Raw genomic sequence first — 10,658 nt, 5'->3', positions numbered from 1 at the left:
GCCTTGTGTCTGTAATCTCTTCGAGTCTCCTTTTTATCAGTTTCTCGAAAAGTTTCTACATTGTGTTGATCAGGCACAAGGGCCTGAAGGACCTTTCAGCTCTATCGTCCTTGCCTGGTTTTTCGATGAGAACCAGCCTAGCCTCCTTTCACATTTTTGGGAAGTTGCCGTCGACCAGGCATTTGTTGAACACCCGCAGTATCAGCTCCCCTTGAGCTTTGACACGCGACACTTCTACACACGGAGCGCGCCGCATATGGACACCCAAGCCCGATTTGGTCCCGAACTCCCTGCAGCACTGACAAGGGAATTTAGAAGCTGGGACGGGTTCGGGTGGGGTAAGTTGGTGAGACGGGCCAGAGGGCTCGTCTCGTTTCATCCGAGGCTGGTTTTGATTCTTTGGGCCACCTTGAGACGGTCGAGGGGGCTGGCAACCCCCAGGATCGGAAGCCTTTGCAGATTTGGCCACCGCTCGCCGTTCGTATGTTGCATACGCTCGTAGCGCGGTGTGGATAGCGAGAACCTAGTAGGGGTACTGCATTAGGCACGTCTATGATCAGCTGTCCATTGAAAGAGAAGGTCGTGACTTGACTAGAACCTACAAGTTACTCTATAGCCACCAGGGTTGCTGCCTATCTGGACCGTAACTTTCGCCGGCCAAGAGACTCATAGTTACTCCCGCCATCAATGACGACCTCGGGGGGTACAGTGTCCGGACCAGGGGCTTTCTTTTTCTTAATTTCTGAAGCCGCCCTGTCCTCCAGCCTAAATGTTGGAATCTTTCCCTTATCAATATCGTGGCGTTGCCACTGAATGACCGGGAAAGTCGGGAAGAGTTTTTCCACTTGGGTTTTTACGTCCAGTGCCGTCGGAGGCTTGAACATTCCGAATTTTTTCTTCACAATCTGGTAAGCGCGCCACCAGATGTTCTCAAGGTCGTCAATCAGCTCTCTCCATTTCGCCTGCTTACTCCGCTGGATCAGGCTCCTGAGCGCTTTTCTCTCCGTTGCGTGGATGTCCTTTAGAGCCCTGATGTCATGGGCTTCGCTTGGTATTTTCTTCTTTGCCCTTGTGAGCTTTCTCCTTAATCTCATGCACACCCTCCGCTTACCAGCGATTTCTTTGTTCCACCTCTTGGCTGTGGGCGACCTCTTTAGCAATGTGCTTTCGCCAACCGAAGTTATCGTTTTCATCAGCTCTTCCGGGGTGACGATGTTGGGGAACTGCTGGACGCGAAGTGAGAGGGCTTTGGAGAACTTCTCTGCTGTAGTTAGTAGTAGGATTCCCAGTCTATATCCACGAGTTTTGTGGCTGGATTTGGCTGCTCCGGGGTCCTGGTCCATTGCAATAGCTGTAGGTGATGCTGTGGTGGTCGCTCAGGTTTTCCTCCTACGTAAGCACCTGCCAGCTACTGACCTTTCCCCTACCGTAACGTCAATTAGGGATTTCCCCTTCGATCCTGAGAAGGTTGGAGTGTTTCCTCTATTGGCGGCCACCAGGTCGTTTGCTGACATCCAGTCCTCCAGTAGCGTCCCTCTGACGTGCCGAGGGGTAGGGGCAAATCCGAAGCACTCACTCGTGGCCGAATGCGGAGGCGACGGAGTTGATGCTGCGCACTCGGTTGCTTCTTTATTACGAATTAATTGGGTCATCGCGGATTCCGCGGAAATGATGTCCCTGGCGTGGTCTTCTTCCCCACAAGTTGTAAGTTTCAGGATCTCACGGAAGTCCCGCTCCATGAGTAGGGTTGGGCAAGGGAGTAACGACAATACAAAAGTTGGGCCAGGGGGACCCCTTAGGTCTGGGCCTTTCTCTTGGCTAACTCCCGTACAACGTACGAGCACGGAATGCGGCGAGGAAATATACGATAAATAAATACGCACTATATAACAATGCTATCGCTGAAAATGGCTACTAAGGGAGGACAACTACCCTAGCTTGACTTTGACTGAGTTTTTTGATTGGAGGCGCGAAGTCTCCTTCTCGCAATCACGACAATCTCGCTCGAGGGGAAGGAACAGGGGGAAAAGATCACCTCAGTTACCCACACAGGTTGTTCCACTGACCGGGCTCACGATAGCAAGCCTTAAGCGGTAATTGTCATCATTGGCAACTTATGGGAAGTGGGAACAGGGAACTGAGGGGAGCATGGGTCCTAAAAAAAATGACACTCTACACGCGGTAGAGTTTGCACACACGGAATCACAATTTCACTTAAACACGTAGTGTCGAAGAAGGGGAGCACGCGGTCCAAGATGCGGGGCGTTGCAGAGCAGCACGTGGTTCTGCGAAGAAAAACAGGCGCGCGGTTCAAGATGCAGGGCGTTGCAGGGCAAGACGTGGTTCTGTGAAGAAAAACAGGCACGCGGTCCAAGACGCCAGGGTGATGCTGGGAAAGCGCTGCTGGAGAGCACGTGGTGCGGGCGTTGAAATGGGAAATCCCGATCACAAGCTCACAAAATCTTAAAACCGATCACTATTGACTGCACAGAAAACCGAACTTCGAAAGGGTCGAGGTCGAGGTCGTTGCGCAGCTTCTCAAAGTCCTCATTGTCGCCGTTTGGTGAGAAGTAAACAGAGAATACTGATAGGTCCTCCAGCTCGACCCCTACGTAGCCAGTTCCCCTGAACTCTCTTTACTCTGAGGCCTCTGCTGACGTTGATGAAGACGTCCCTGGCATCGTCGCATAGTGTAGTGTTGTGGCTGAGTGCTTTATTCGGTTCCTGCCCTAGTGTCACGTTTGTGTTGTCTTCAAACATTTTCCTGCACATGAGGTCATACGCTTTGCGGCATCTGTTGAGATTTACCTGCAGAAAGCGCATGGCCGTTTCGCGTTGGTCAGCCGTGGTGTGGAGGGGCTGCGCGGTTGCTTTCTTGAACTTCTTCATATTAGTTGGGGGAAGCAGGCCGGTCCACCGCTTCTTGCGTACTGGCCTGCTGTAGCTCTGCTCCCTTGCTATTAAGCGCCTCTGTGGTTCTGGGCTCCCTTCTTGTAGGCGTCTGAGCCTCCTTCCTTAGCGCCTTCTTTACTTCCGTCAGAGAAGCCTTGAAGGCGTCACATTAGCCGCTTCCGGCTCTGTGCCCCTTCTTTTGGCATATGGGACAGCTCGGCTCCTTGGTGCACTCCCTAGTTTTTTGCCCTGCTTCCCCACAGGCGAAGCACAGTTTGGATCGGTCCGTCCCTGTGCATTTCTGCCGCTGGTGCCCGTAGTTCCAGCATCTGCTGCATCTTTGCAGATTGATCCGGGTCTCCATGCTGCACATGACCAGTCCTATTTTGATCCGTTTTTCGCATAGCAACTCCTTTGCCATACCCCTATCGATCATTAGGGTCACGGCTTGTGTATTATTGATGTTTGGCCTTAAGTCGCTTAGGCTGTAGTCGTCCTCCTTAATTTGATCAAACTTCCTGCGCAGAGCGGCAACTGCGTCCTCTTTAGAGCCCTGTGATTCCAGGCCTCTAATGTGGATGGGTTCCCTGGCCTTCTGATTGCCCACGACTTTAATGTTTTCCGCGCCGTCGTTGTTGCGTTGAAGCGTGCTACTTAACTTCTCCACAATGCCTACTTGTCTCTCCGTTGTAATTACAAGCCGGCCGTCTTTGGTGCTGCGCAACGCCTTTACACCCTCCCCAAGCTTGTTAGTCGTGAGAATCTCCTTAACGCCTCTCAGGGTTTTCTCGTAGGTTTTCCCCTTGTTACTCACAACTATGGCGAAGGTATTCGGTGAGTTCCTTTGCCTGTGTGTGGCTTGCGATGGCGTGGGCTGGCTTGGCCCATTTGGCCTGGTGTAAATAACCACTTTGCTTGTGGCATTGTGGAATATTCCTTCCAGCATTTTTCTCAGCGTTCCGGATTTTATACCCCTGGTTTGATGCGTCGCTATCACGTGTTCCCCCGTCGTCTCTTTCCTCAGGCGCGTAAGCTTGTTGAAGAGGTCTTCCTCGCTGCTGTATGCGATTTTGACCGTCTTCTTGTTGATCATAATGGCTGGCGACTTTGTTTTCCACGTTTGTAATTGCATCCGTGTTGACTGTCTGCGTACCTGCGTTCGCCGTGCCCTTTTCGGTGGTGGAACCGTATGCTTTTCTGTTATTTAGCCGCTTGTTATGTTGATCTGCCTTTTCAGCTTGACACAGATTTCCTTTATTTCACGCTTGGTGTTATTCTCGAAGAATTTTTTCAGTTCCTTTCCGAGTTTAGCGATACTTTCCAGCGCCGCAATCAATGCGAGTGCTTCCACACACGAGTGCACTCTTTTCCTTCGCGCTGGTTCCGCGCTGGCTCGTTCCTGATTGGTGTGGGAACTGTAGATCTGAGTTCGCCTGTTTGATTGTGGTAGACGTTCTCTCTCTTTCTCGGAGGTTCCCGTTGTTTTGTGGCCCTCGTCGTCACACGACGCCCCCGAGCCTATTTCCACTCCCGCCGCGGACCTCATTCGGATCGCGGCTGCCCTATCTGGCGACCTTTTCATCTTGTCGCTTCGGAAAAAAATTCCAAAAACACCCGTGCCGGTCGTCGGGGCTTTGTCCTCTTCCGGACCCCCTTCCCGCTTACTCATGTGGTTTTTTGTGTTTTTTTTTACCCTCAGTACCTAAATGCGTTGTCTATTGTCTATTGCACTAAATATTAACTAACTAAACACTCCTTATAGCCTAATTATATAGTTAATAATACTTCGCAGAATGTCTGTGGTAAACTCGCCGGAGAAAATTTTGTCTGCGACCACTAAAAGTTTGTCGCCTGCGGAAAGTTGTTCTAACAAAAGGCTGTAAAAAAGTCTACTAAACCTGCCGCACAGTTTTATGTCCGCGACACCTCAAAAGTTTGTAGCCAGCAAATTCACAGCGGCAATGCCGCAAACCCAGCGGGCCGTCTAGATGGGCCTAAGCAGGTAGCCACCCGTGCAAAATAAGGGTACGCTTGGCTGCTATTTAATCTAATGTTTTTTCTGCTTACGATTAGCCGTAATGCCTGATCCTTGCGACCTAGGAACACCTCACAAAAACCACTGCACTCCACAGATTTTTTCCTATCCGCACATAGCACTTTCACAATTGTCTGATTAGAACTTTAGTCTCTATGGCCGTTGGAATATTTCCATTTGCGGACCGCACTAGAAATCGACCGTTCACGGTGGCTGCTCGGCGCGAACTCCAACCCAAAGTAACCCTTTTTTTTTTTTTTAATGGATGATTAGGAATCTGTAATCGGACGTTCCGGGCCTAGCTACGCGATGATGTAGAGTGCCCGGCGTGTGTCGGGTTGAGGCTTCATCCAAAGACCTCCGCCGACTAAACCCTTCCCTCCTTTACCCTGGAAGCCGCCGTTAGGCATTACATCAGGGGTGTGCGTTCTATCCGTTGAGTGATCTGGCCTCTTGTTCTCTGCGCCTTTCTTCTTGAGTCTTTATCCTCATGATCTCCCTCAGCATGTCGGTGGTTCCCTTCCATCCGGCTTCACCTTGTAGGATGATATCCCCGATGTTGCTTTTGGATATTTTGATACCACACCCTAATTCAAACTGAAGCCTGATGTTCTGGAATCTTGGGCACTGAAATATACTGTGTTCCGGCGTGTCCTGTGCGCCACAGAACCAACAGTCGTCGTCGTCCTGTTTTTTAATTTTTTTAAGGTAGCTTCCAAACACACCGTGTCCCGTCATGGCCTGTGTTGTGAGGAAGTCAACCTCTCCAAATTTTCGTTTGGTCCACTCCCTTACATCCTTGATGAAAATCTTGGCCCAACCGTCGTAGCAGCTCCATCGCTCTTGCCACTTCTCTAAGGCTGTTTTTCTGGCTTCTGATTTGTAGTCGCGGCCGTGCGCGTGGACTTGGACCCTTTCCCAGACCAGAAGATCGATGGGAATTGTTCCGGCTATGGCCTCGATCGCCGTTGTCGGCACTGTTCTGTATCCGGATGCGATCATAATTGCTAGTCTTCTATTAATTCCCGTCAGCAGACCAGAGTAATGCTTAAAGTCAAGCGTCTGGTGCCATGTCGGCGCCCCGTATAGCACGGCTGACGTAACCGCACTTGCGAGTATGCGTCGCTTGTTCGATCTAGGCCCTCCCACCCTTGGCATTAGTCTATACAGTAGTGTCAGCATCCTGTTGGCCTTCTCCACTGTGTGCTTGATGTGCTTCCTCATCTTCAGATTTCTGTCAATCATGACCCCCAGATATCTTACAGAGTTTGATGTGGCCACGGTCTTCCCTCCCACTTCTAGGACTATGTTAGTAATCTTTCTGGGCGCCGCTAGCAACACCGACTCTGTCTTTTCCACCGCCACCTTGATGCCCATGCTGTCGAGAGTTTCCGTTACTTTACTCACAGCGTAACCTACCTTTCTCTTTAGTATCTCTGTGTTCTTCGCCCCGATGATAATGCCCAAGTCATCCGCGTATGCTATCGATTCGACACCTTTCCCCAGTTGCAGGTTTAGTACCCTGTTGTAAAATATGTTCCATAGTGTGGGTCCCAGTATGGAACCTTGAGGCACTCCGCACGTTACCGGGACTTGGACACCACTCGGGGTTGTGATACTTCTATCCCAGAGGTACGATTTAAGGATGCGCACGATGTATGGTGCAATGCCCCCTTCCTCCAGCGCATTTATGATTTCTTCCCATGGGGCTGAGTTAAAAGCATTTTGCACGTCCAGGAGTATCATGAGGCACACGTCCCGATGTTGGTAAGCCTTTTGCTTTACTAGGTCCGCGATGCTTTTTACCTTGAGGATTGCGTCGATGGTGGACTTTCCTTTGGTGAAACCATACTGGTTTTTGTGCTCCAGTCCTTTGTTCTTCATGTCTTCCTGGAGTCGAGTTTTGATTAGTGCCTCAAACACCTTTCCCATTTCGTCTATAAGGCACAAAGGTCTGTAGGTGGTTTGTCCCTCTTTGCTTTTTTTGGGCTTCTCAATAAGTATCAGCTTCGCGTTTTTCCAGATAGCTGGAAATTCTCCCTTTTGCAGGCAACTGTTTAGAACCTCCAGGAAGACCTTGGGGGTTTCCTTTGCACATGCTACTAGCACTTCGCCCGTAATGCCATCCGGGCCTGGTGCCTTTCGCAGGTTTTTTTCTCTGAGCACTGTGTTTAACTCCTCCATTGTGAAGTTGGGAATATCCTGCGTGCTCTCGGTTTCTGCCGTTTCCTCGCTGTTCCAGGGCTTCAGCAATCTTTTTGGGAACAGCTTTTCTATTTGGAGACTTGTGGTTTTTTCGTCCGGGTAACTTCTGTTCCTCAGGTTAAGCCTCTTGGTGACGATTTGGTAGGCCTTCCCCCAAATATCACTGTCTAGTTCTGTGCAAAGCTGCTTCCATTTGCTTACTTTGCTTTTGCGGATCTCTTTTTTCAGAGCATGCTTGTTTCCTTTATGCGTTTCAACCAGTTCTTGCATGCTCGAGCGCGATCCGTGCTGCTTTTGTGCCCTTGTCAGTTGCCTCCTGGAGGATATGCATATGCTCCTAAGAGCGGCTATGTCCGAGTTCCACCAGTAGACTGGGGGTCGTCTCGCGTTGCCTGATTTCCTCTTGGCGTGCCTGTTCAGGAGTTCCGTGATGGATTCAATGAGCTGCTCCGGCTTAACCTTTGTCAGGGTGGAGTCCAGGTGTCTGCTCCTCCATGCTGCCAGAATTCTGCGCATCTCCTCCTCACCAACGATCCATCCTGCCCGTCCTAGATTGGGTATTCGATCTCTAGGCCGGCTTTCGATTACGAATCGAATGTTGTTGTGGTCACTAAGGTTTTCATTTTCTGCCTCGACCCTCCAATTTGTGACCCTCTGGCATATCTCCTCGGTTGCGGCTGTGAAGTCGATCACTGTCGACCCGTTCGCATTGCTGAAAGTAGGGATATCCCCCTGGTTCAGAATCACCAGCTCGTTTGCAATAATCCACTCCTGGAATAGTCTGCCGCGCTGGTTGGTTGTTTTTGACCCGATGATGTTGGTCTTGGCATTGAGATCTCCACCCATGACCACTCTTTTTCCAGATTGTCTAGTTTGTCTGATAAAGTCTCCCAGGTTGTGGAGTAGACTTTCAAACTCGCCAATGCCTCTGTTAGGAGAGAAGTAACACGAGACGAGTACGCAGGCCTCCAGCTCGACATGTACATATCCCGCTCCCTTACCACAGTCTATGACCTTGTGCCTATTGTCCACATTGATGAAGCAATCACCATTGGTGTCGGAGAAGTCCATTCGTTGGTTTAGGTTGGGTTCTTGCCCGATCACCACGTCTATGATCTCTTCACTCGTGGTCCTAGCTACCAGGTCGTGTGCTGCTCTGCACCTGTTTAGGTTTACCTGCAATACAGAGATTTTGGTAGGTCGTGTTGTCATGTGTGGTTAGTTTGCCTCATTAGCGTCCGATGAGGTGGCACCTATCCAGGGTGGGCGCAATGCTTCCTTTCTTAGGCGCGACAGGGCCTTGCGGAATGAATCGCAGCCGGCCGTGCCCAGCCGGTGCTCCTTGTCGCACACCAGGCATGTGTTAGTTGTTGCCGTGCACTCTTTGGCGATGTGGTCGCCCTTCCCGCATTTGAAGCAGAGCTTTCGTCGATCCGGGCCTGTGCACCTGTTCTCCGAATGGCTGTAGCCCCAACACCTTCTGCACCTTGAGACGTTGATGCGTCGTTCCATCCTGGCGCGGGATAGGCCGACGCGTAGGTAGGGGTTTTGTAGCAGCTTTTCTGCCTTTCGTTTTTCGAGGCTGATTGTTACGGCCTGCGTGTTTCCCGTGTTTGGTCTGAGGTCGCTCATCCTCAACTCAGAGTCTTCCAGTTTGCCCAGCACCCTTTCCAGCTCTTCAGTCACCTCTTTCCGGGTTACCGTTTCCTCCAAGCCTCTTACATGGATGGTTTCGGTTTTCTTAGTAGTGTCTCTTATTTGCAATTCTGGGTCCTTAATAGCCCGCTTTAAGGCTTCCAGCTGTTCTTTATTATGTTCTGTAGTTATTATTAATTGCTGGTTTTTGCCTTTCCTAACATTTTTTATGATTTTTGTAGCGTCATTGTTATTCAATTGTGCCTTTATTTGCTTCAGCGCATCTCCATATGATCGTCCTCCCGTGTTGATAATCAGTGCGGGTGCTGTTTTGCGAGCGGTTATATTCGCAGCGGCGGGTGTCCCGTTGGAATATATGGTCACTTTCGTGGTTTCGCCATGAAAAATGGCCTCGGCCATCTTTCTGAGCCTGTCGGTGGTGCACCGCTTTATGCAGTGTAGGGCCACGCTCTTGTCGTCCTTTGTTTCTGCCTTGAGGAGTTCCAGTCTGTCCCAAAGGTCTTTTTCTTTGTCACCCTGTACGATCTTAATGATCTTTTGGCTGGTCGCTGGAGTCTCGTCTTTCCGCCATCGGGAGTGTTGCTCTAATACCGCAAACACGTCTTCAGCTTCGCTGATCTCAGGATAGCGCTGCTTATATAAAAGTTGGATTCCTTGCTCCATATTTGTGTCTGTTGGCTCAATCAGGACAGTCTTAACAACGGTGGGCTTTGTTTGGAGTGGGTTACCTCGTATTACCTCCGTGTTGGTAAAGAGGCCCTCTTCCCACTTGATTTTCGATACCTCCACCCATTTCTCGAATTTGTCGATGTTCGCCAGGGACTCTAGGACCAGCTCATTTGGGCCGTTTCGCCAAGCTTTTGTCTGCGTGCCTATTTCAGAGCTCATGGATATGCTTCTTTTGCATGTCGGACATGTTTTCTCTTGTGCTGTCTGCCTTTCCGCAAGTTCTTTCCCGTCATTTGGGCTGGTTTGTGTGCCGATGTGAATTTTTTCAGCGCCAAATTGGTGTTTCGACATCCACCCAAGCACGTCCATCCGTTCCAGTTTTTCTAGATGTCTCTTTATTTTCCTTGCGATTTCCTTTATTTCTCGCTTCGTGTTTTGCTCAATCGCCTTTTCTAGGTCGGTCCCAACTTTGGTGAATAACACCAGGGTCTCCCAGATAGTAGCATATTCAAGGCTTTCGCTGGTCTTCTCGCCGTCGCTTGTTTCTTCTTCCGCCGTTCTCGTGCGGGTCGGCGCTGTCCTGTCGGGCGACCTCCTCACCTTCTCGCTCCGGGAGAAAATCCCCGAGCTCGTAGAGGTGGGCTTGTCCCCTTCGGTTCCACGCTCACGCTTGTTCATACTGTCGCAGTACCCGGTCGAGCAGAAAAACACGGCACTACGGCAATCGCGCACTTTTGCGTCCAATAATTGATAATAGTAACAATAATAACAAAATAGTCTTAGATTAAGATAAAATAAATCTACAAAATGTCACAGTGGCACCAACGCCCTTTTACAGAATTTGTGCTAAAGTGCACAGCGGCACCGCCGCGCTGAGCGAAGGGTCGCCTGGGCGCAAACGGTCCAAGTGCAGGTATACGGACCCTCGCTAGCAGGTAGAGACACCGCCTAAATGTGCCTTTATTTGGCCAAATTATTCTCTGTGCACTAACCTTTTACTGCAATTTGCTGCTAATTTGATTATCCGATTTTCACAAAACCAACAATCACCCTCGCACAAAATTGCCCTCTTCACACTAGTACCACTTTCAGCACTCTAGTCCTACGCACGTCACTTTGCCTCTATGGGTCATTGGGAACTTTCCCTTCTGCGGAGCGCGCGAAGAAACGTCCGTTCGCTATGAATGCTCGACACGAACTC

The 10,658-nt window shown here is 50.3% G+C and overlaps 1 protein-coding gene across 1 annotated transcript in view; it reads left to right on the top strand.

Moving 5' to 3' along the window:
• The window catches only part of LOC109537240 (glucose dehydrogenase [FAD, quinone]), a 386,158-nt gene that overhangs the window by 355,067 nt on the left and 20,433 nt on the right, over window positions 1-10,658 (top strand). The window lies entirely within an intron of this gene.

Source organism: Dendroctonus ponderosae, unplaced genomic scaffold (assembly GCF_020466585.1).
Source record: "Dendroctonus ponderosae isolate FM_Combo_2020 unplaced genomic scaffold, Dpon_F_20191213v2 Dpon_F_20191213_10, whole genome shotgun sequence".
In the NCBI taxonomy this organism is placed as follows: Eukaryota; Metazoa; Arthropoda; class Insecta; order Coleoptera; family Curculionidae; genus Dendroctonus; species Dendroctonus ponderosae.
The sequence above is the reverse complement of the archived record's forward strand: the minus strand, read 5'-3'. Positions and strand labels throughout refer to the sequence as shown.